This window comes from Triticum aestivum, chromosome 4A (assembly GCF_018294505.1).
Source record: "Triticum aestivum cultivar Chinese Spring chromosome 4A, IWGSC CS RefSeq v2.1, whole genome shotgun sequence".
In the NCBI taxonomy this organism is placed as follows: Eukaryota; Viridiplantae; Streptophyta; class Magnoliopsida; order Poales; family Poaceae; genus Triticum; species Triticum aestivum.
In genome coordinates, this window is record NC_057803.1 from 493,180,283 (window position 1) to 493,202,125 (window position 21,843).

Here is a 21,843-nt window from a genome sequence, read left to right on the forward strand (position 1 = left end):
CCTCCTGAAGCCAAGCGGAGTCATCGGCGATGAACGTGAGCGCGCCGAGACGGATCTCGCGGCCCTCCACCAAAACTCCGCCAAAAACTATGATGATTTGGGTCGAAAAAGATCGCAACTCCTCCAACAAATCGCTACGAGTGGTGATGAGGTGACCAACCGATGGCGACACGCGGGGCGGCCGAGTGGTGATGAGGTGACCAACCGATGACGACGCGCGGGGCGGCCGAGTGGTTATGAGGTGACCAACGGATGGCGACGCGCGGGGCGGCCGAGTGGTTATGAGGTGACCAACCTATGGCGACGCGCGGGGCGACCGAGTGGTTATGAGGTGATCAATCGAGTGGCGACGCGCGGGGCGGCCGAGTGGTGATGAGGTGACCAACCGATGGCGACGCGCGGGGCGGCCGAGTGGTTATGAGGTGACCAACCGAGTGGCGACGCGCGGGCGGCTGAGTGGTGATGAGGTAACCAACCGAGTGCGACGCGCGGGACGGCCGAGTGGTTATGAGGTGACCAACCGAGTGGCGACGCGCGAGGCGGCCGAGTGGTGATGAGGTGACCAACCTATGGTGACGCGCGGGGCGGCCGAGTGGTTATGAGATGACCAACCGAGCGGCGACGCGCGGGGCGGCCGAGTGGTGATGAGGTAACCAACCGAGTGGCAACGCGCGGGGCGGCCGAGTGGTGATGAGGTGACCAACCGATGGCGACGCGCGGGGAGGCCGAGTGGTTATGAGGTGACCAACCGAGTGGCGACGCACGGGGCGGCTGAGTGGTTATGAGGTGACCAACCGATAGCGACGCGCGGAGCGGCCGAGTGGTTATGAGGTGACCAACCGAGTGGCGACGCGCGGGGCGGCTGAGTGGTTATGAGGTGACCAACCGATGGCGACGCGCGGGGCGGACGAGTGGTTAGGAGGTGACCAACCGAGTGATGACGCACGGGGCAGCCGAGTGGTGATGACGTGACCCGCGGAGTGGCGACGAGCGGGGCGTTCGAGTGACGTAGACGCGTCCCGTAGAGTGATGATGCGCGGGGCATCCGAGTAACGTAGATGCGTCCCGCAGAGTGTCGATGCGTGGTGCGTTCAAATGATGTTGACGTGACCCGCGGAGTGGCGACGAGTGGGCGTCCGAGTGACGTAGACGCGTCCCATAGAGTGCTGACGTGCGGGGCATCCGAGTGACGTAGATGCGTCTTGCAGAGTGATGACGTGCGGGGCATCCGGGTGATGTAGACGCGTGCTGTGAAGTGACGATGCGCGGTGCGTCGAGTGATGTAGACGCGATCCGTGGAGTGGCGACAAACGGAATGTCCCAGTGACATAGACGCGTTCCGGAGAATGGCGACGCATGGGACATCCGGATGATATAGGCATATCCTACGAAGTGACGACGCGCCGCGGAGTAACGATGCTGGGGCGGCCAAGTGATGCTGGTGTGTCCAACTGAGTGGCGATGAAGACGCGTCTGGCTGAGCGATGGCGCACGGACGGAGTCGAGTGACGACGTGCGGGTGGCCGAGTGAATGATCCGTGTTGGTGATCCAATAGGCAGGAAGAGCAGCTGCACGTCCGGGGTGCGGTCAACCTCCAGCTTCCGGCTACTTCCCGCCGCGGGAGTTGCCCGCCGAGAGGCTGATGCCGGGGGAGGAGCCGCCGCGTGTGTGCACCACGTCGAGCAGTCGGGTGACGAGGAGTGCCCATCTCCAGTTCTTGCACCGCGCCGGGTGCGCTCCAGTCCCGTCCTGGGCAGGTTAGCTGTCGGAGTAAACAACCCACTTAAGCATAAAATTCATCCGAGTGGTCCGCCTATCAACGAGCTTCGTCTGGCCATAATTTACGTTAGAGATCCTCATCAAGTGGTGGATTGACTAGGGCAGCCAATTAACTCCTCGCAGAGTAATGAGGCCCACGTCCTTCCATTCTTAAAGCGCATGCAAGTGGGATACGCGTTGCTGCATGTAATGGCAATTTTCTTCTCTTCACCATGCACTAATTGACATTGATTTGACAATCAAAGTAGTTTCCTTTCTTGGTTCTTAATGTGCATGCAAGTGGCAAGTGGGATATGCGAGACGAGGAACCTGCATGCACGCGTGACAAACGCGAGACCAGTCGCCGAGCGATCGACGCCGGCGGGAGGAGGTGGCCCGTGGCCATGCGTGGGAGTCCGACGACGACGTGGTAGATGAGGCCGGAGATGTCGATGGGGCGGACCGTGCCGGTGGCCATGTTCAAGAGCTCGATGACGGCGTCGTAGACGAGGCCGGAAACGATGAGAGGCAGACCACGCTGGTGGTCGTGTCCGTGGGCTGGACGACTGCGCTGTAGACGTGGCCGGAGACGACGCGGCGGACCGCGCCGAAGGTCATTTGTATGAGCTGGCCGTCGACGAGGCCGGAGACGACGCCGCGGACCGCGCTGGAGGGCGTTTGTACGAGCTCACCAACGGTGTTGTAGACGAAGCCGGAGACGACGCGGCGAACCGCGCCGGAGGGCGTTTGTACGAGCTCGCCGACCGCGTCGTAGATAAGGCCGAAGGGCGTTTGTGGCGGTTGCCAATGGCAATGATCATGTGAGATGGTAAGAAATATGGGGAACGACTTGTCCTTTTCTCTTCTTCTCTGCTTCATGGTCGGTCATGCATGGATGTGTCTGATCCTATAGAAGCAAAAAATAAACTCCTTGTTAGACGATTTATTGTAAAAAGACTAGATCGAATGGATACTTCCCTGATCGTCTTGTTTGTGTGAATGGCACAATGGCCAGACATCCAGCGGCCAATTTCTCTGGCGATGGTCGCTGATCCGCTGCCGAATATTGAAGAAATAACCATTTGCATCATGCCTTGATAGACGTGATGCCCCACGGTGGGCGCTAACTGTCGTGGTTTTAAGTCTGACAGTAATGTAGGGGGATAGGTATGGAGAGGCAAGATCTTAGCTATGGAGTAGTTGTAAGCACACGAGGTTTACGAGTTCATGCCCTTCTCGGAGGAAGTAATAGTCCTACGTCTTGGAGCCCGGAGGCGGTCGACTGGATTATGTGTGTATGAATTACAGGGGTGCGAACCCTTTACACTGAGGAGGGGGTGGCTTATATAGAGTTCGCCAGACCCCTCCAGCCCTCAGTTATGCATGGTTTCAAATACATTAAGGTCGGGCGTTACTGGTAACGCCCCTAATAAAGTGCTATGATGACCATAAAAACTACTTAATGACCGACCGTTAGCGTGCGGAGTGACTTTAGGTCTCCTGGCCGTCGAGTGGTTGGATCTTGGTCGAGTGATTGCTTCTTGGTCGAGTGTCTTCGAGTCTGACGAGTGGAACACCTCCAAGTCGATTGAAAAGTGATTTCTTCTAGAGATGTCCTTGGATAGGGCAGTTAGGACAGGTCCATGACCCTACCCTAGGTACATAGCTTCATCACCGACCGTGTCAGCGGATCAGGCTGATCTACCGGAGGATCGGGCATCGACACTAGCACCTGCTCCGACATCGGCACCAGCTCTACAAGAAGCACCATCTCTGACAGCAGTAGCGGCTTCGGCACCTGCACCAACACTTGCACTTGCATCTGCTCCGGCCCGTGCAGCGGCAACCGAACGAGCAGTTGCACCGCCAACAGACTGTGCTGCAGTTCGCACTTCATATACCAAAGTCCTTACAAAAACCGACATGTCCACCTTCTTGGTAAGCATTGGCCGCCCAAGTGCTTCGTTCTTTTTTCTTTCCATGTTGTTTCGCATGATTCATTGTGTTGATCTAACTGTTTGGGTATGTCTTCTTGTTTGCAAACAGAGAATTCCTAGAGCAACGAGGGAGTCGTTCAACAATCTGGGCGACAGCAGCCAAGTTTCTCTTACCATGCACAATCTTGATGTGAATGAGCTTGCTCAATATACCGTAAGTACAAAGGATGGTCACATGAGGATTGATGCTAAAGGATGGTCAAGGTTCAATTCTAAATCATATCTTGCGGTAGGGGATGATCTCAAAATCAAACTTTCTCGGCAAGGAGAGCTGGTCCAAATCAACTTTGAAATTCTTCAGTAGCAGCACGCAACTGCCGAACTGATCTATCCTCCGAGATATTTTGATGTAATAATCTGGCATGGTGAAACAGGTGTCCTGTGTGTTTAAGTAATACGACAGTATTATTTATCACATGGTATATCGTTGGTAGAATTGCAACTCTCATTCCTGGTTAGGAATTATCATTCGATTTCATTCCAACAGCTGCCGTGCTTTATTCAATTTTGTGTATTCGCCTTGCGACAACATCTAAAACCAGCGCCGTAACGATCGCTTACAATATGAAAAGCGCTGAGGTAGAACACATGGCCCCCCAAACATGCAGGGTGGGCTTGCGGCCCAAAGTCCAGAACTGTGAGCCTGTCTGACTATTATATTCTCAACTGAACCCCCATAATGCCCATGCGTTGCACGTAACATCAAGATGTATTTGTATGAGTATTTTATCTTGTGAGAGAAAAGGATAAATGAGGGAAGGCCTTATTTACAAATGTGGAGAGGTGTGTGGGTACCTTTTTGCCAAATTTCCATAGTTTCCTTCCTATCTGTCAGATATAAATCAGACGGCCGATATTGCAGGATGGCAGGCACACCATCATCACCAACTCGTCTATACTGTGTTAAAAACAACTCTGTTTTTTATAATTATATATGTTATATATATTCCCCTTGATTTTTCTTATGTATAAAGTTGTGATATAAAAGATTTGTATATTTGTTTACAGAGGGAGTATCTCTCTGTCAAAAATATATTTATGTGTAACTAGTTACTCATGTCTTTCTACTTCCTTTCGCTGATATGTGGGGCATCCGTCAACGGGGTCCACGTGCCATATGCATAAATTAGAGTGCACAACTGCACGGTAGACACACCCCGGTCATAGCGCCGCAGTAATGTCCAATGAGCCGTCAAATCACAAACCCCCCCTTTCCAGCTTTAGCAGTAAGCTGGACGGATGAAGCGGCAATATTTCACTAGGCCTGAATCCCCTTCTCCCTCATCTGCTTGTTCAGAGAAAACCCCCTCTCGGCGATTGCATAGGGTTTTCTCATGGAGAACCAGGTACAAATTCTTCATCCATCCCCGATAAATCCAAGTCCCTTGGTCGCGGGTAATCCTAGGATGGCAGCCGCCGCCTTTGATGCATTTTTCTTCCTACTGAATCTAGTGTGTTTCATTTGCAGTGCCCAAAGTGTGAGGACCCTACAGGTTTCTGTGCCCTCGGCGAGACGCCACACTTGTTCCCTCTCATCCTAATACATGATTTTAAAACACGCACAATATGTTCCTAGAATCCTCTTTTCTATCCGGGAGGGTGGGGTTTTTTGAACATGCTGTCAACTAATTTGGAAATTTGGATTGCTATATTTGGATAAAAGGTACTACCAATACGATGGTCAACACTGACGTGAAGGAGGAAGTTATTTCTAGATTTGGATAGGGAATACATTGTGTTCACATATTATTTTTCCTATAGTGCATTAGTTGCTATGCCAGAACACATGTACTCAAGATGCTCGCCCTTGCCATAACTGAATACACCAGTTTAATGGTCATAGTGAAGACAAGCCATGGATATAAGTTTCGAGTTGGGTTCATGAACCAACAAGATCGCTGCTTTTTTTATGGACGAACTTGGATAAACTTTCTCAAGTGTTACAGACTGAAAATTGGTGCACGAATGTTGATGGAAATAGCAGAACCTGGTCTCACCATCACTGCGATCTTCCACCCCGACGTCGTTCCAATTGTTCATCCATGTTAGTTCTGTATCTGGTTCTTGCTTGTTGCCTCGATTACTTCTTAATCCACCTGTTTTGTCTAACTAATCACAATTTAACTTTAGAAGTGGCAACGAATCTCTCACGAAGATGCTACTTCTAACTAATATTTTCTTATAATTGGTCGCACATGTAGGTTTTTTCAGAATTAAGCAGACTGCTCGTTTGTTATTCTGTAACAACTCGGCTGTTACTGATGGCACTGAAGTTGACTGGGACGACATCCACAAGTTCCTACACTTTATTGATTGTCTTGAGGTCCTTGTGGGGCGTTTCAATGGTGGAAGGCCACGTGGGATATGTGTGATACTGCTGCACTCGTTGAATAGGTCCAACTTTGTCGAGAAACTTATGGTACAAGCTATTTTCTGTTATATATGGTGTTCATAAACTATTGCTTATACACAATTTTACAGTTGTAATCTTCTTGAAACAGAAACTGCCCAGTTCTATTGTTCCTATACAGATGCCTGACCATTGTCGGGTCAGACTTGCGCTTGGTCACAACATGATGTTTATGTCGACCTACTCCATTCCCCTTGGAGGTGAAAAGATACTTATTCATGGGTGGTCTCAAATAATAAAGTCCCATCCATCTTGGAGAATAGGATAGAAGATTATGTTCCTACTTTTTCATGGCTCTAAAGCGAATATCCTGTTTATTGACCACATTGCAAGATGAAGTCACTTTCAGAAGGTTGTGGATGCGTGGGGTGGCGCCTGGGCCTTGTCCTGGGGCTTGGCGGCCTCAACCTTGGTTAACTGTAGGCAAAGTAGCACTGTTCTAGGCGTGCTTTCTACAGTTAAACCTGTATAAGTACTCATACCGCTTTCAGCTATGGTTGTCAAGTGCCCCTGCTGGTTTCAGTTAAGGTTGTTAAGTACTCCTGCTGCTTTTACAGTCTATCATGTTTCTTCAGTCCTGTCTTCCTCCTGCCGCCAAAACCAAACCAGCGCCGGCAGGGCCGCCTGCTTCTGCCTCCCATGGTTGGTTGCGCCTCAGCGCACGCATCGCCGCCCCACCGTCTCCTAAATCATTAACACCGACGTCCGAGGCCTCGTCGTCGTCCATCGTGCGTTTTGGTGCGCTCACCGCGGCGCCGCCCTCTCGCATTGTCAACGTGGTCAACAAACAACAGGAATCGGTAGAAATACGTGGAGAGGATGACAGTAGGGGCCCACCATGTCAGCGTATGGAAAAATAAAATCCTTCCTCCTAGTGTTTTCCTGACATATGGGACCCACGACATTGTGAGCGTATATAGTCAATAGACAAGAGAACAACACAAGATCGACTGACACCTGGGGCGTAGCTGCTCGAGCAGTATTTTTTGTTATTGTTGAGACGGAGCAGGGCTTGAACTGGGCTGTGGCCCGTCTAGCCCAGGCTTATATTTTATGTTCACCATGTGACCAGCCCAACTATTTTTTCTTTGTGAAAATGAGCCCATTTTATTTTTTCTGAAGAATACCCAATCCAGGCCTACTTATTTTTCTACGCTCTGATGGGCTGCAACTCTTTCAAGACACCTACAAATCTTGAAAGTAATATGAAATGAGTTGAAAATATAAAAACAGATGACAAATTGGCAATTACTTTATAATTTCTGAATTTTTTTCACATTTTCAGATTCCTATTTCACTAGGCATTGGCCTAATTTAAATATATCTTCAAAGTACTTTAAATCTGGCTCGACATTTCGGTATTAAAAATAGTTTGGAACCCACAGAAATATGCGAAATTGGCGCTGGCCAACCAAAAAAACGGACTGCAATAAATTGCATAAGAAGTCGCAATGAGCTATATATAAATTATTAAAAAAAGAGGGAATGGTCTCACTTGTGAGCCTATTAAGTTGACACGTATGCAAGATTTTTTTAGTTATTATATACGTCAACAAACGATTCTAGCAGACGTAACCGTTGGATGTCAATCCAATGGCCGTCGTGTTTCTTCAATCTCTGATCTTCTTGCTCCAGCCGCCAAATCCAGCGCCGGCGGGACCGCCTGCTCCCGCCTCCTGTGGCCGGCTGTGCTGACGCACAGGCCTCACCGCCCCTACTACTCCCACCGCTGTCCAGGGCATCCCTCTACTCACCCACACCCCTATTATTCTGCGGTGACGGCAGCCTCACACCGCAGCCGAACCAGTGAACCCTCGTACTCCTTTCCGCGTGGGCATCCACTGCCGTGTCTTCCCCGGCTCTGCGTCGTCCCCTTCCTAGGCCTCGCCGTTGTCCCCTTCCTAGGCCTCGCCGTCGTCCACCGCCCTGGTGCACTCGGCGTGGCGTGGTCAACGTGGTCAAGGAACGACTTCCATCTGAAGAGTACTGTATGTGGAGAGGCTGACAGTTGGGTCCACGGCGGCCGCAAGGAAGTGCCTCCTTATTACGCGCAAAATAATTATTCCTCCATCTAACAGTAGGGACCGACCGGACGGGCCACCATATTTTGCAAAAAAATGTTTCCCCCCTGACTGCTGGGACCCACCAGCTACATCTTCACACACAAGGAACTGCGTCCGGGCAAAAAAAAAACGGTTCGCCCCCTGACTGCTGGGACCCACCAGCTACATCTTCTCACGCAAGGAAGTTCCTGACAGTCGGGACCCACCTGGTCGAAGCGTACATAGCGTTGTCATTCTGGTTGCGAGCGTGTACGTACAGACTGGTCGATGTAGACTCGCACGTGTCGTAGTAGAGGCGCGCATGTAGCATGTACATGTACGTACAGCGGCCAGGGTGCAAGAAAGAAAATATGGCCACGTACGTACATATGGGCAGGGTCTCGAACGCCTACTTGTGCATACGTACGGCCAGTGCTCGTGTACATGGCTGGGTCGGAACGGAGAAACTACGTCGTCGTCGTGTTCATGGGGAGGCAACGAAATGCCTCGTGTTCATCGGGAGGCAACGGAACGCGTGGGAGCCAACCGTCTTGGACGGAATAACCGATGGAAACAAGGCCTGGCGTACCGCACAACGGAAGAAACGGCCTTGTGTTCGACCGGCCACGTTCGAAACGGGATCATGTTCATCGGGAGGGGTCTGGCATACCGCAAAACGGAGGAAGCAGACCTCCTACGGCCGAAACGGGGTCCTGTTGATTGGGAGGGGTGTGGCGTACCGCAAAATGGAAGTAATGGACTTGTGTTGGAGCGCTACTGTAAAAATTGGGGTCCTGTTCATCGGAAGGGGTGTGGCATACCGCAAAACGGGACTCCACGGGATACTGTTCATCTCCACCGTCGACCCCCTCCAGCCTCCACATGCTACTGTTCATCCACCGTCGACCTCCTCCAGCCTCCACCTGCGACTGTTCATCCACGGGCTCCTGTTCATCCAGCCTCCACCGCACGCTACTCCACCGGCTACTGTTCAACCAGCCCTCTCCACGGGCTCCTGTTCAACCACCCCTCCACGGGCTACTGTTCATCTGTCCCTCCATCGTCTGCTGTTCATCCAGCCCTCCACAGGGTGGTCCTGTTCATCCAGCCCTCCACGGGGTCCTGTTCATCCAGCCCCTACCGGCTCAATCGATCGGGGTCCTGTTCATCCAGAGGCAACACCACGGGGTCCTGTTCATCCACCCCCATCGGGAACTATTCATCCACCCCCCAGCAACGCTCACTGTTCATCCAGAGGCAGCATCGATCGGCTTCAGTTAGCAGTAGTAGCGAAGGAATTGCTCGATCGGGTTCAATTAATAGCCATCGATTGATTGCTTAGGTTCAGTAATGCGTAGCCTGCAGGGAAATTGCTCAGGTTCAGTAGGCGAACACATCGCTTGGGTTCAGTTAGAGCCCAACGCCTCGCACCCACGTGCGTGCATGTACGAGAGAAACGCGCAAACCTCCGTGCATCACTCGGCCCCGACCACCCACCGTAACCGGGAACACCCCGATATTTTCCTCGCCCTCGCTTCTACCATGGTTTTTTCTGTCATGGACGGCCCAAAGAATGTCATGCAGCTGCGTCTCCCGCCCGCCCAGGATGAAAAGCCCATTTTTGTCATGATTTTTTTCATAGAAGTAGGAGCCCACCACATATATGATGATACAGGTTTTTGTCACAATTATCGTCATAGAAGTTTCATAAGTATGACATATTTTTTTTCGTTCGGCCCAAAATGTCACAGATGTGTCTTTTTTTGTAGTGGGTATCCCATAATTCCTTGGCACTTGTGATATGTATGTATGGTCTCCTTTGCTTGTCAGTCATACCTCTTCTTATGCATATGGTTGCTGTGCCGTTGAGATTCTTGTCATAGACTTCTCTTGGAGTAAGATTCTTCAGGTCAACAGCTCGGTAGCCATACTCCAAGATCTCCAACATCTCATCATTTCCATATCGAAGATGATCCTGCATAGCAACTCTCCACAAAGCAAAATCGGTAGTTTCATCAAGTAAAGGAGGTTTTCCTTGAGGGTTATACTTAGGTTTCTCTATTTGAGGTCTTGCATAAAGCCAAGGAACACTGGAGTGTTCATTGCTAGGAGGTTGTTGGCCAAGTGAGGGAGTAGGCACAGCTGGCCTCGAGGCCGCACCACCAGAAAGTGGTGCAAGCATCATGGTTAGTGTGGCTAACCTCATTTGGACCAAAGCCTCAAGAGAGGCATCATGCTCCACCTTTTTCTTAACAAGAGCTCGTTCCAGATCCTTTGCAGTGAAGGACTTGGCTTCCGTTGAAGCGATGCCCGTATTCTTCGGATCTCCAACAAGGGGAGAACCATCGGGGTTCATCTCACTCTAGGGTGGTTAAGCCACAAGAATAGAGCATGAGGCTCTGATACCAATTGAAAAGATCGATATGGACCTAGAGGGGGGTGAATAGGTACAATTACAAATTTTAATTATTACTTAGCAATTTTAGGCAATAATGCGGAATATGAAAGTGATCCTAACAATTGCAAGTGTGATGCTAAGAGCTAAGCAAGATAAACAAGTAACACAAGTATGTAAGTAAGCAAGCACAATATGATATAAGTAAGTGCTAAGAGACAAGTAACCACAAGTAGAGAGTTACGGTTAGGGATAACCACAACTCCAGGAGACAAGGACGTATACCGATGTTCACTTCCTTGGAGGGAAGCTACGTCACCGTTAGAGAGGTGGATGTTACCACGAAGGCACACCAACGCCACGAAGGCTCACCCTATTCTCCCTTTGAGACAACACCACGGAGGTGTTTCTCAACCACTAGTGGTAGACCTTGGGGTGGTCTCCAAACCCTCACAAAATTTTCCGGGGGTAATCACAATGCTCGATTCCTCTCCGAAAGACTCCTACCGCCTAGGAGTCTCCAACCTCCAAGAGTAACAAGAACGATGGGGAAAATCTCAAGACTTGCTCAAATCATGAATTCCATTGGTGCAAAGAAGGGGAAGGAGTGGATCTATCACTTGATCAGACAACTTCTCTCAAATGCCCTCAAATCCCTTAGGGATCTAAGATTTGGTGTGGAGGAGTGAGAGAAAGAGTGAAATGTGTTCTAGGGTTTTGCTCAAAGTGAATGGTCAACCCTCTCCCATGGGGAGGAAGGGCCATATATAGTGTGAGCACAAATATGGCCATTGTAGTGCAAGTGAACAGGCATGCCGGACATCCGGGCCAGGGGCCAGACATCCGGCCTGGCAAGCCACTCGAAGAGCAAGGCAGAAATAGAGCAGAAAACATAGGGACTGGACATCCGGGGCCAAGTCCGGACATCCGGCAATTTACCAAATCAGAAACGCCCTCCGGATAGCACAGGCCGGACGTCCGGCAGGCAAGCCCGGAAATCCGAAGTGCACTGGGAGCTCGGACATCTGACAAGCAGCACAGCACAAAAGTGCTCTCTGGATAGCTAGGCCCAGATATCCGGCGATCAGGCCGGATATACGGCGTGAGGCCCGGACATCCGGCTTGAAGCCCGGACATCCGGTAGCCCATAGACAAAAGCATGAAGATGGAGCATGTGCATATATGGCAAGGAGGTTTGTGGCAAGAGTAAGCCTTTAACTAACTCTATCGATCCCCTCTTAATAGTGCGGGATCCTATACTCAAGAAAACGAATATGTAATCAATTTTTATGCTTCATCCTTGAGTAAACTCACTTTGTATGCTCTTGATCCACACACTTCGATGAACCTGGGGCTAACACCTGAGTTTTACTTGACAACCATTGTTAGACCCCTACATGTATATTGTCATCAACATCAAAACATGTTGTAAGGGCATGATTGCTCTTTCAATCCCCCCTTTTTGTTTATTGATGACAATCATACATGTAGTATCATAGATGCAATAAATAATCTTAGTATTGACAAACATGAGAGCAGAAGTACAAAATATGTTGATGTTTCTATTTGCTTTTAGCTCCACCTCATTGTGTGCATGAGATGAATATGTTAGGATGTACAACACAATCTTCGTATGGTAGCATATGTAGCTCAAAGAGATATAAATGTGAGAGACATGCACATATGAGACCACCATAACACATAGACTAAAAACATTTCATAGCCACAAGATAATATCATGTCTCAAATGATCAAGTACCATACGTAGCAACATAATAACATAGTCTCACACAATCAAGTACCATAGGTAGAATAATAGTAGCTAACACAAATAGCAAACACATCATAGCACGACTATCCTAAGATACTACTTCCCCCCTTTGACAACAACAAGTAAAAAGGGGCGAAGAACTAAACAGACACGGTCACTCCTGGCGGATGTCATCATCAGCAACAAAGAACTCGGGGTACTCGTCATGAGACGGGAAACCGAAGGTGGAAGTGGACGGAGCCGCAGGAAGAGGATCATCATCACTCACGGGACTCCCACGACCATGGAGGCACTGCTTGAGCTGATTCTTTGAAATGATGAGGCGCTTCTGCACATCATGATTTTGCTGACACTTGAATGTGATTGCCTTCATAATAGCAGACCGAGCCTTGCCTAAGAAAGAGGCAAGATGGCCACGAGGAGCTGTCGAGGAAGAAGGCACGGAAGAACTTGTGGGCTGAGACCCACCAGTAGTCTTCCTAGGTGGTCGAGGTGTAGTAGCCGGTCCAGGAGCAGCCATGCACATGTGGATGGGTGGCTTCCAAATGGAATTCCCAACTGTCTTAGCAACCTCAAACGGAGCAGTGTGATCAATGATGGCCTGAATGAATGGAGCATGTGGGAATTGACGCATCTGTTGAAGCTGGAGAGATGAATCTCATGCCAAATATAGTGAGCGGTGTCAGGAGGCTCAGTAGGTGCATCATGCATACGTACCATTAGATCAATACAGTAGTTGCGAGCCCTTGAGCGATCTCCCTTCTTCGTATAGAGAGTGCAAAGCACACACTGATAGAGAATGTAGTAGGGAGACCAAAAAATAGATGACTCATTGGGTGGATATGCATGTACCTCTTTAGTGAGCTGAGAGGGGGACTTAAGAAGAGCCATGCACGCATCAATCCCTTTGGGCTTATAGCGAGGATCCATACTGTGAATGTGATGACCAACACCAGAGAAGCCCAAAATCTGAACAAAGCGGTCATAGGTGATGCCCAACACAGTGTCATCAGTCATCCATGTGAGAGTGTGGTCTGGCCCAAAGAAGCAGGTGGCATAAAACTGAAGGATAATAGTTTCATTCCAATCACACTTGTAGGTCATGGCTTGACCTAGAGTCATATCATCAATGATCTTGACAGTGTTGTCAGGGAACATGGCAGGATGATCACACATGAACTAAAGATCCAGGTATTTGTGAGGGGCAAGCCCACGACCATGGACGAAACTTGAGTACATATCTTGTTGCATGCAAGTACGGAACTGAGGATCCTCGGCATCAGCCACCATCTCATATTGGTTGGTATCCTGTCGGAACTCAAGGTATGGACCAGCCCCCACGGTGGTGAAGTCGTGTGGAAGGCGGTACCCATTATCGGGAAGCTCCATGGAGATGCGACGACCATGGACCACGGGCATGGCAGTACCACGTACTGGAGGCACCGGTGCCCTTCGAGTGCCTGGTTTTGACTGGCCAACAGAGTGTCTTGGAGCAAAGTCATCCTCTTCCTCCCCAACATATTCCTTATCATCCGGATCCGAGGCCGGCGGACTTATGGATGGAGCCCACTTATTCTTCTTGGTGGTGGTCTTCTTCTTCTTAGGCCGAGCATGCTCATCAGAGTCGGTTGAGCCTTGCCGGCGATCGACTGAAATGGTTAATGATAGGTCCCGATGAGATGGAGCCAACAAGTATGAACAATGGTAAAACAAATTAAATAGTGGGATGGACATTTTCAATCATGACCATAGAACAAGTCCAGTGATAGATCAAAAAATTTGACATGCCCATGATTAAGTTGATTAGCCGAGTACATAGAGAGATTTTTAGGCTTAGGTAAGGGACACCAAAAATCTAGAGAGAGAGATATGCCAAGATATACATGATAGATAATGAAGCCCTAAGATGATTTGGTCACAACAAGAGTAGAATGCAAGAGAGATAGCATCCATACCCCGGGAAGAAGGCTCGGGGTGCTCGGGGCCGTAGTTCCTGGTACGTGCCATGAGGAACTCCGGTGGTGAATCCCACAATACACCAGTCCCTCTGAGAGATTCTCACCACAACCCAAGGAATGGATTGGATAGAACCGTAGATCGGGAGGAGGAGAATCCGTGGGCAGGAGATCGGGGCTGGAGGACGGAGGAGAAGGCCGGAGCAGTGCCAGAGCACAGCCCGACGGCGGTGGCTGTTTGAGAAGATGGGGAGAGCAACAAGGAGAGAATGGGGAAACTGCCCCCAAATCCCAAGCCCCACCCCTGTTATGTGTGGTTGCGGGCTATGGGCCGAATATCCGAGGTCCTGGCCCGAATATCCGACACGCGGAGGTCAGAGAGCAGAAAAACCAGGCCAACGGGCCGAACATCCGGGGACAAGCCCGGATATCCGGTGTGGATTCAAGGCCCGGATCTCCGGCCACTGGAATGTTTGATGGAAGTTTTTGACCAGCAGAAGAATTTTTCCCCAGGGCCCAGATGTCCGGATGAGGAGCCGTATGTCTGGCCACTGGACAGAAAAACCAGGCAAAGGGAAAGATTTGTAAGGGGCCAACAAATATAATTGATATAGACTCCGCCAAGGAGTTTTTAGAGATTTAGGGGGTGAAAACCTGCATATTCTAAGGCCATACTAAGATGTAATAACAACCCAACAATATTAAGTAAAGAAATGTCCATATAAGCAATTCACAAGCGGTGACCGAGGTCACCATGTTTGAGCATATGGAACATAGTGTAGCAAACATGAAGACTTTGGGTGCATAGTCACGACTCCATCATGTTAAAGCACCATAGTTCGAGAACCATGATAACTTTGAGAGTGTTTGTTCTATTTATGCATTATGTAGGGTGAGAACACTCATGAATTGAATGCGCCCCCCTAAATATATGCCTACATCAAGACAAGACATTAAGTTCATGCATGAATGGGTACTATATTTCACATAATATTGTCAAGCTCCAAGATACCAAGTTCACGCCTAAGTTGAAAAAACCTTGCTTCATCCAATGGCTTGGTGAAAATATCTGCAAGGTGCATATCTGTGCCAACATGAGCAATGTCAATATCAACCTTCTCCACATGATCTCTCAAGAAGTGATACCTAATATCAATGTGCTTGGTGCGGGTCTGATATTTGGGGTTCTCAGCAATATTGATGGCACTTTCATTATCACACAGAAGAGGCACATGTCTATAGGTGATACAGTAATCCTTCAAAGTTTGCCTCATCCATAGTAATTTAGTTGCACAACTGGCGGTTGCAATGTATTCAACTTCTGCGGTGGAGAGGGTAACACAATTTTGTTTCTTCGAGGACAAACTTACCAAGGAGCATCGAAGAAACTGACATGCGCCGGAGGTGGACTTATGATCCACTTTGTCGCCAGCCCAATCCGCATCCGTGTACCCAATGAGATCAAACTTAGCATCCTTGGGGTACCATAGACCCAACTTTGGGGTGTGAACAAGGTATCTAAGAATATGCTTAACCGCCTTATGATGGTTTTCCCTAGGGGAAGCTTGAAATCTAGCACACAGGCATACACTAAACATGATGTCTGGTCCAGATGCACAAAGATAAAGCAATGAACCAATCATAGAGCGGTAAATAGATGGGTCGAAAGGAATACCATTTGTGTCTTCAGTGAGTACAATTTTGGTTGGCATGAGTGTCTTACATGGACTAGCATCAGACATGCCAAACTTCTCTAGGATATCCTTGAGGTATTTGGCTTGAGACAAGAAAAATTCCTTCTTGAAATTTTTGAATTTGAAATCCGAGGAAGAACTGCAAATCCGCATTGAGTGACATCTCAAAATTCTTGGTCATGGAAGCCGCAAACCTCTTGCACAAATGAATGTTAGGAGAACCAAACATGATATCATCTACATAGATTTGGCGTAAGATCAAATCACCCTTGTCCCTCTTAGTAACAAGAGTGGGATCGATCACCCCTCTCACAAAACCATCATCGAGTAAAAACTTCTTAAGATGATCATACCAAGCACGAGGTGCTTGTTTGAGGCCATACAAAGCCTTATGAAGTTTATACACATAGTCTTTGTGATCGGGATCAACGAACCCAGGTGGTTGTGATACATATACTACTTGTAGAGGACCGTTAAGGAAAGCACTCTTCACATCCATTTGGTGTAATGTAAAACCATTGAAAGTAGCATAAGCAAGTAAGATGTGAATGGATTCAAGACAGGCAATGGGGGCAAAGGTCTCACCAAAGTCCAAACCTTCAACTTGCCAGTACCCTTGTGCCACTAACATTGCCTTGTTACAGATGATTACACCATTCTCATCTTGCTTGTTCTTGAAAATCCTTTTTGTTCCAATGATGTTGTGCTCGGTAGTTGGCCTCTTAACTAATGACCACACTTGGTTGTGTACAAAACCGTTCAACTCTTCTTGCATATCAACGAGCCAATCATTGGCCATCAATGCATCTTGTATCTTGAGAGGCTCAACACTAGACACAAATTAGAAGTGAGCACAAAAGTTTTTCAAATGTTTACGAGTGACTCTACCTTCCGATATGCCGGTGAGAATTTTGTCAATATCAACACGACCGGCCACACGAAGCATGATGGAGGTAAGAGTTTCACGAGGTTCAACTTCATGTCCATCATCCACGTCCTCAACATATGGATCATTAATGTGTGGTGGAAGATCTTCTTCTTCATCTTGCATTAGTTGAGGTTCATTGTCAATGATTGCACTTTCTTGTTCTTGACCTTGAGGATGATCTTGTTCTTGATGATTATCATGAAGAGGAACTTGATCATCATCTTGTACTTGGTCTATGGGCATTGGTTGAGCAATAGGAGCTTGTGGTGGTAAGGGTGTTGAAGTAGTTTGATGATGCGTGAAGCTTCCATCTTCTTGTTCATCATCATGAGGTTCTTGTTCCATTGGAAGAAGTGCACCAACACCCATGGTCAAGATATCTTGAGAAGAATAGTCTTCACCTACATCACTTAGATCAACTTGCTCCCCATGGGAGCCATTAAATTCATCAAACACCACGTCACAAGTTTCTACAACACATCCATTGGATTTGTTGTAGACTCTATAGGCATGAGAGTTTGATCCATAACCAACAAATATGCCCTCAATGGTTTTGGATTGAAATTTTCCTAACCGTTCTCTTTTGTCGAGGATGAAACATTTGCTCACAAATACATGAAAGTACTTGACATTCGGCTTGTTCCCAGTTAGGAGCTCATATGGAGTATTTTCCAATATAGTGCAAAGGAAGAGCCGGTTTGATGCATGGCATCGATGTTGACAACCTCGACCCAAAAACTATGTGGCGACTTGTATTCATCCAACATGGACCTTGCCATCTCCACAAGTGTGCAGTTTTTCCTTTCCGCTACACCATTTTGTTGGGGAGTGTATGGAGCTAAATATTGATGCTCAATCCCTTCATCACTAAGAAACTCTTCCAAGGTGTAGTTCTTGAACTCAGAGACATTATCACTTCTTATTGCGAAGATTTCTTTGTCAAACTTGCGTTGTTCTTGCTTGGCAAAATCAATGAAGGCGATCTTCGTCTCGTCCTTGGATTTGAGGAAGAAGACCCATGTATATCTTGATTAATCATCAACAATGACAAGCCCATACTTTTTTCCACCACGACTATCCCATGAAGGAGGCCCAAAAAGATCCACATGAAGGAGCTCCAAAGGACTTGAAGTAGACACAATATTCTTGGGTGGGTGCTTTGATTGATGTTGCTTCCCGGCTATGCATGCTCTACACACACGATCTTTCTCAAAGGAGACATTGGTTAGTCCAAGGATGTGGTTACCCTTTAAGAGATCTTGAAGATTTCTCATGCCGACATGGGCTAGTCAGTGATGCCATAGCCACCCCTTGTCGGCCTTGGCCATTAGACTAGTTGCATGGAATGTGCTCTCTTTTGAGAAATCAACTGTGTAAAGGTTGCCATCCAACTCTCCAACAAAGGCCACTTCGAGAGTATATCTCTTAAAGACTTTCACATTCGTTAGTCCAAAGAGTGTATCATAACCAACAGAAGCCAATTGGCGAACAAAAAGTAAATGGTATTTAAGGGATTGGACAAGCATGACATTTGCAAGAGACATGTCATTTGTGGTAGCCACCTTGCCCAAACCGAGTACCTGTCCTTTTGATCCTCCACCAAACATAATGCTCATAAATGGTTGAATAGCTTCCATGAAATCGTAGAGCAATTTGCTATCTCCGGTCATATGATTGGTACATCCACTATCAATCACCCATTTTACTCCACCAGAGAAAGCAACCTACACACAATTATTACATGGTTAGAGGCACCCATTTTGCAATGGGACCTCTCAGGTTAGTCACAAGGATCTTAGGGACCCAAATAGTATAAAACCGGAATGCATTTCGAGGACCAACAAACTTTGCATAAACTTCTCCATCATTATTCTTACAAAGTACATAGGATGGAGGCATGAACTATTTTGACAGGTTGAGAGTGGGCATGCCCCTTGTGTCCTTCCCACTAACAACTTTACCTTTCACCTTGTGCCCTTCTCGTAGAAAATTTTCTTTAGAGGAGTGGTGCACTTTTGAGAGGACGTCTTCTTCTTGCTTGTGCTTGGGTTAAACCTGAGTCCCTCTTTGGCAAACACCTCATTGTGTTGGCTCAATACCTCATTAAGGTTCTTTTGCCCTTGAGAACGTGTCATGAGACCTTTCTTGATTTGAGCCTTGAGAAAGCGATTCTCCTCAAGAATAGATGCTAGATCACTACTAGAGTTAGCAGTACAAGCATCAACATTGATAATATGAGAAGAGTAAGCCTTGGCTAGAGTCTCAATATAGGTAAGCTTGAGCATCTCAAAACTCTTTGTAAGAAGGGTGATCTCTCTTCCTTAGTCTTGAGGGACATGGATAGGAGCTCACAATCCTTAGAGAGAGAAACATTAGACTTCACAAGCTTACTTCTATCATTCATCAACTCTTCGCAAGAGTCAATATCCTTTTTCAAGGAGGCAAGATCTTTAGTATGAAAATCAATGTTTGCACCAATTTTCAAGCATAGTTCATCATTTGGTGCTTCCTCATATTGGACTTTCTGCTCAAGGATTTCATAATTTTCCTTTTCCTTGGTGATGAGGGTTTCGAGTTCCTTAATGGTGATGGTGTGCTTACTCACCATGCCCATAAGCATACGAAACATAGTGAGCTTCTTTCCTTTGAGGGAGCACATGAACTTATTTAGTTTAGCAAGCATAGGATCATCTATGTCATCATCCTCATAACTATCCTATGCATTAAGATACTCATCACTAGGAGTAGGAGGAGTGACAAGAGGTGGGTTTGATCGTGGGGTTACCTTGACCTTGTCAAGAGAGCTTTTGTCCTCTCCATCTTCAACCACGGCCTTTGCCATTAGGCACTTGTGAGCGTTGCCCTTGTAGTCCTTCATATAGTTGTAGGTGAAAACATCACCACTCTTGTTGACTAGCCTCAATGTGTTTTGAGAATCTTGAGCAACTCCGGCAACACCACTAACATCATTGGGATCGGATTCTTCATGTGCAACCATTGGTTTCCCATCCCTCTTTTTGAGCTTGGAGTTCAAAGGATTTGGCAACTTCTTCTTGGGAAAGGTCTTGGGAAACCTTGGTTTATCTTCTCTCTTCTCATAAGGGCACTCGTTCGAGAAGTGGTTGGTTTCTTCACAGTTGTAGCATTTTCTCACTTTCTTCTTCTAGAATCTTCCCTTGAATTTTCCCATGCTAAACTTCTTGACAAAGAGAGCAATGTATTCATATGACGGGCTCTCATCTGAGTCAACCTCATCACCATCCTCATCACCATCCTCCTCCTCATCATCATCTTCTTATTCACTTTGCTCTTCTTCACATATATGCTTGGCCTTCAATGCAAGATTGATCTTTGATGTTGAGGTACCATGCATAGCAAGATGTTTTGTGGCATTTGCCTTTGACTCTTCAAATAGTTGGAAAGTGGATATGATGTCAACTGGAGTCATTTCCTTGAATCCACGGTGTTGTCTTATGTCCCACACCATTTGGTGATGATATGGAGCAAGAGCATGAAGCAACTTGTCCACGAGAACTCGCTTAGTCATGTTGAATCCATCTTGAGTCTTGTCACATTAACATGACTCAATGTCGGCGGTGAGAGTCATGAGATGCTCAAGTAGTTGCTTGGGAGATTCACCTTTCTCCATACAATTTTTTTGCAATTGACCCTTGGCAATTTCATATCGAGCAAGCCGGAAAGTGGAGGTACCGGTCTTGGTTCTCACAATGGTATCCCATAATTCCTTGGCACTTGTGATATGTATGTATGGTCTCCTTTGCTTGTCGGTCATACCTCTTCTTATGCATACGGTTGCTGTGTCATTGAGATTCTTGTCATAGACTTCTCTTGGAGTAAGATTCTTCAGGTCAACAACTCGGTAGCCATACTCCAAGATCTCCAACATCTCATCATTTCCATATCGAAGATGATCCTGCATAGCAACTCTCCACAAAGCAAAATCGGTAGTTTTATCAAGTAAAGGAGGTTTGCCTTGAGGGTTATACTTAGGTTTCTATATTTGAGGTCTTGCATAAAGCCAAGGAACACTGGAGTATTCATTGCTAGGAGGTTGTTGGCCAAGTGAGGGAGTAGGCACAGCTGGCCTCAAGGCCGCACCACCAGAAAGTGGTGCAAGCATCGTGGTTAGTGTGGCTAACCTCATTTGGACCAAGGCCTCAAGAGAGGCATCATGCCCCACCTTTTGCTTAGCAAGAGCTCGTTCCAGATCCTTTGAAGTGAAGGACTTGGCTTCTGCCCATATTCTTCAGATCTGCAACAAGGGGAGTCCCATCGGGGTTCATCTAGCTCTAGGGTGGTTAAGCCACAAGAATAGAGCACGAGGCTCTGATACCAATTGAAAGGATCGAGATGGACCTAGAGGGGATGTGAATAGGTATAATTACAAATTTTAATTATTACTTAGCAATTTTAGGCAAAAATGCAGAATATGAAAGTGAGCCTAACTATTGCAATTGTGATGCTAAGAGCTAAGCAAGATAAACAAGTAACACAAGTATGTAAGTAAGCAAGCACAATATGATATAAGTAAGTGCTAGAGAAAAGTAACCACAAGTAGAGAGTTAGTGTTAGGGATAACCACAACTCTGGGATACGAGGATGTATGCAAATGTTCACTTCCTTGGAGGGAAGCTACGTCACCGTTAGAGAGGTGGATGTTACCACGAAGGCACACCAACTCCACAAAGGCTCACCCTATTCTCCCTTTGAGACAACACCACGGAGGCGTTTCTCAACCACTAGTGGTAGACCTTGGGGTGGTCTCCAAACCCTCACAAACTTTTTCGGGGGTAATCACAATGGTCGATTCCTCTCCGAAAGACTCCTACCGCCTAGGAGTCTCCAACCTCCCATAGTAACAAGAACGATGG